Source organism: Helianthus annuus, chromosome 9 (assembly GCF_002127325.2).
Source record: "Helianthus annuus cultivar XRQ/B chromosome 9, HanXRQr2.0-SUNRISE, whole genome shotgun sequence".
Taxonomy (NCBI): Eukaryota; Viridiplantae; Streptophyta; class Magnoliopsida; order Asterales; family Asteraceae; genus Helianthus; species Helianthus annuus.
In genome coordinates, this window is record NC_035441.2 from 153,594,000 (window position 1) to 153,599,174 (window position 5,175).

The 5,175-nt window shown below is 37.9% G+C and overlaps 1 pseudogene; it reads left to right on the forward strand.

The window, feature by feature from the left end:
• The first annotated feature begins 549 nt into the window (after nt 1-549).
• On the forward strand, nt 550-1,756 carry LOC110870736 (annotated as a pseudogene).
• The last annotated feature ends 3,419 nt before the right edge of the window (nt 1,757-5,175 follow it).

A 5,175-nucleotide genomic window follows, 5' to 3' on the forward strand; every position in this document is an offset into this window, starting at 1 on the left:
CTCAATCCTCATCAAATTAGAAAACTATGAAATTTTGTTCTTCTTGATATTTGCTTCTAAACCTAAGAGAACAAAAAACCGAAAGGATCTTTTTGTGCTCTTGTCTCCGTCATCACCAAATCAAAACCATATATAAAGTCTTAAAATTGCCTTTTACCCTAGTTGAATGAGGTGTTGTCGCTTGAACAAAAGCTTGTATTCAGTGGATAAATATGACGATTTGGCTACCGAATTGATGAACGAATTACATCTTCGTATTCATCATGTTCTTGATGGTGCAATACCAATTGTACTTCAAACTTAATTTCTAGATATTTTTCTAGGTGAGTTTTGAAAGAGTTCTAATAAAGACTTGCGCTAACTAATTTTACCCATCTCAGACGTCCCTAATACTTTTCAAAGAAAAAAAAAAGACGTCCCTAATAACTTCCATTAAATTGTCATATTCAACTATTAAATTGTCTCTTTAACCATTAAGTTAGATTGACTAAATATATACATAGAGCTTCCTACAACTTTTAGGCAAATTAAACTATGTATTAATTAGAACCCCTCCAAATATATACAAACGTACTATTGTTCTTCAATCATTTTTTTTTCCACTTGCTATCAATTACCTTTAAATGTACATTTTCTGTATTTTAGTTAATGGTACCCTAAAAAGAAGATGCCCAACCCACAACACAAGAAGAGGGGAGGCTTTAAAACTTCTAGTTAAACATCGGCTAGACTGAAGTTAATATTTCTTTTGTTGCTTATTATTGTTTTAAGCACAATGTTTTCCTCACAGGTTCCCTCATCCACCAATATCTTCTCTCCTTCAAATTATTTCTTTAAAAACAAAAAAGATAATTATACCTTTAACTACAACCAGGAAATAGACAACCCATTTATCTCCACCGATTATATTTGTCATCCTCTACCGGTCACCGACGATGTACAGCACCAGTTTTATGAAGATCATGATGATCTTTTAGAGTCAGTAGTTTCTTCCTATAAGAAGAAAATAGGGACCACAAAGAAAGATGGGCATAGTAAGATCTGCACAGCAGGAGGCCTTAGAGATCGGAGGGTGAGATTGTCCATTGACACATCAAGAGTTCTTCTGTCTGCAAGATTTGCTAGGGTTTGATAAAGCAAGCAAAACCCTTGACTACCAAGTCTCTAACAGCTATCAAGGATTTGGTTGAACAAACAAACCATACTTCATCTTCAACTCTCACTGACGAATCTAAAGCCAAGTTTCTGGAAAGCATTAAGGGAGATTCAGATGACGAAAATAGCCAAAAAGAGAAGTCATTACTGAAATGTGTGGATGGAATAGGGAAGAAAGGAACTCAAAGAATCAAAGTTAGATCTCAGGAGAGTTTTTCTAGAGAACACTCAAGGGCAGAGGCAAGAGAAAGAGCTAGAAAAAGAACAAAAGAAAAAATTCTTGCAAAAAAGTTAGATGATTGTGGATCAAGCTGGGAGTGTTTAATGGATCAATTAGAAACCTCCAATCAATCAAAAGATTCAAGCTTTCAGGTTAGAACTTTTGAGAGATCATGCAGTTAATGATTTTGGTCTGGAATATGTGTATTAGTTACTTAAACATATGTGCTTGAGCTGGGGTCTGCAATGATGCAAGTATATAATGTTAGTGATTAGTTATTAATCTATTTGATTATGTTTATGGAAGTATTTGGTTGCTTATATTAATGACTGACTGATCTGATGATACAGATCTGACCTTGTTACTTTCGATTTCTTCAAATACGGATTGTGATTATCTAAAAACATGTTAAGTACCCTTCTTTGGTCAATCAAGGGATGAGGCTGATGTTTGCTATGTTAGCATATACATATTTTACTTTATAGTCTTTGGAAATAATCATTTGCACATAAGACTACGAAATGCATCACTTAAAGCCAAATTGTAGTCTTAAACATTTGAAAACTTTTGAAAGAAGGAACTGGCATTTGGAAGTCACCACTTCCATCTTCATACCATTAGTCCTGCTCTTTTCTTTATCAAATAAAAGTTTTTAACTTTCCGTTTCTATTTCATGCCATCAAACAGATATTTTTTTTCAACTTTTTTGCAATATTGACATGTTTGTATATCAGCCATCAAGCAATCTGATTTACTACTTTAATGGTATCTTAATTTAATGTTATCCTCAAACTACTATTTAAACATAGAAGGGGCCATCTAAAAAAATAGGTTCTGCTATGAACAAGCCTTAACTTTGAAACGCCCGGCCGTCCTTTGAAAAATCCTCAATAGGTCGTTTAAAAGTGGGACTATGACGCAAGCCTTGACGTCCGTTTGGTACAACCTCAAACAGTCGTTTGAACGATGTAGGATGAGAAAACAAAGGGTGTGATAGTATGGCCCAAAATATGTTCTTGAAAGAAGAATCAATCGTTTTTGCAGGATATAAACCATATATAATCAAAAAGTAAAAATAAAACTATGGATCTTCAACATGTAATCTTAGTTTCACATTGCTATACATTATTTTCTTGTTATTAGTATTTTAAGGATGGGAAAAAGTCCTAGTTGACTTAGGTTTACGTGGTCATGTTGGTGCACTTGTGTCTGTACTTTGTCTGTATTCGGTCTGTATATAAACGATGTTCTAAGTCTGTAAGTTGACCAAGTCAACCATCCTCCGGTTTGACTTGGTCAAACAGTTAGAAAGTAGCTGTCTGTCTCGAAGGATAGCTCCTCGAAGGATACTGTTGATCCTTCGAGGTACTCGAAAGATATGCTTCGATTGTTAGACCTCGAAGGATAATCCTTCGAGGTCATTGCTGATCATTCGAACATCTTGTCATCGATAGATGATCCTTCGGACCATCTATCGGATCCTTCGGACATGACCTGCTGTGTATGGGTATATATACCCATGCATTGTGTTGAGTTCAAAAGACAGACATAGACACACAAACAGAAATATATCCGAGAGATAGGCTGAGAGCATTCTGTCCAGAACTCACTCACACACTTTGAGAGTTTACATGTTAGATTTGTAAACATTGTGCTTGTAACCGAAACCTTCATTTGCATTAATACAAGTTGTGTTAATCGGTGAACCCGTGTGTGTTTGTGTTTATACTTGCTTAATCCCGGTTTGCTCGCTAGCTTGGATTCCGCACTCGCTAGTGGGTTAGTATAACAAGGTTTGAGGTTCGTCATCCGACAAAAGGGACCTACAAGTGGTATCAGAGCTTGGCTCTTTACCTTGTTTAAAACCGGGTTATTCGAGTTCTTGGTGTGTGTTTGAACACTTGGTTTAACACCCGTTTTTGTTGGTTTTTCTACACTTTTAAACTGGAAAACGTGTTTTAAACTTACCGGGAGTGTTCATAAGTGGGTTGGGTAACTTAAAAACTTGTTTTTGAGTGTGTTGGTAATTTCCGGCCATATTCCGGTCAATATTCCGGTGACTGGTTTGAAGATAGGGTTTTCCTTTTTGGGTAAATTATCTTTCAAAATCTTAGTTGGTGGGAAAGTTGTCAGCCTGCCAAACCCTTTTGCCGAAAGTTGACTTACCAACCCATCACCTTTTCACCAACCTATCACATCAACGTCAGTTGTGTCAGAATCTCTCGAAAGATATCTTTCGACATCGAAAGACCATCTTTCGATCAAGGAAGGCTCGAAAGATCATCATCCTTCGACCCATCCTTCGAAGTCTGAAACATATCTTTCGATAAAGGAATCTATTCGAAAGATAAGTGTCCGAAAGATAGGGATTTATCTCGAAAGATAAGGATCTTTCAAGTGTGAATCTTTCGAGATTTTGAATCTTACGAAGCCAGTGCTCGAAAGTCAACAGTGATCCTTCGAACACTGTTGATCATTCGAACAAGTGTGATCTTTCGAAAGTCAGCTATACGAAAGATAAGGATATTTAACTCGAAAGATAAGGATCTTTCAAAAGGGAATCCTTCGAGTTCTTGAATCTTTCGAAATTATTGTTCGAGACTCAACAGTAATCTTTTGAGTATTGTTGATCCTTCGAACAATAGTTGATCTTTCGATTGTGGTCAGTTTATTGCTAACAAGTTTCTGTGATTTCAGATTCTTCGAGCAGGATCCTTCGGCTGTGTGATCTCTCGGAATTCTTACTTAGCATTTATTTTGCTCATTTATCATGAATCCGAATTGGTGGAATCCGGCCCCCGACAGCGGTAAATATACAAGTTCTGGTGTCACTCCCTCATGGTGGGGCACACCGGCGCCAGACAGTGGAAAATACACGTCTACAAGTCTATCGCCTTCATGGGCCGAGTCTCCGGTATCGACATCTTCTCAGGGAAATCAGTGGGCGTTAGTCTCGAATCAAACTCCTAGTATCCAAAGTATCTTACTGAGCGAAAGTGAAACAGGAAGTTTGAATAGACCTCCGAAGCTGATGCATTTAAATGAGTATCCAGGTTGGGCTGACAGATTTCGTACATATGTTCTGGGTCAAAATACAGAGCTGTGGATACGTTTCACCACAGACTTTGATCAAGCTATCGAGGTCGCTGCTTCAACAACTGCTAGTTTTGCCGATCTTCCAGAGGATCAGAAGAAAATATATGATCTGGAGAAGAAAGCCTACGCCATTCTCACTCAGGCGTTAAGCAAAGACATCTATCATCAATTTGTCAGCTTCAAGACTACGAAAAAGCTGTGGGACGGCTTGAAAACCAGGGGAGTAGGAAATGAAGCAACACGTCAATTGCGTCATGATCTGCTCAAGAAAGAATTCGACTGTTTCACGTGCTTAGATAAGGAGTCATTGGGAGACATGACAAGTCGGTTTTATCATTTGCTTACTGAGTTGAATAATTTTGGTGTGACGACAACTCAAGCAGAAGTGGTGAAAAAGTTTGCTGATGCTTTGCCTCCCCAATGGAGTAACTTCTTGGAAATCCTGAAGTATAACGGAGTGTTGAAAACTACAAATATCAACGACTTCGTGCAGCTTCTGGAAAACAAGGATCAGGAGGAAACCTTAAAGGCGAAGAGAGTTCCATTGCCACAAAATCCTGAAATGTATTGTGGAACTTCCAATACTTCGTCTGCAAGAACAGGTCCACATGCTCCTTTGCAAACGGCGTTTGTCACAACCACTGATATGTATGGCAATCCGGTGCAAGTTCCTGTTAAGCCACCTCCCACCACAGACATGTATG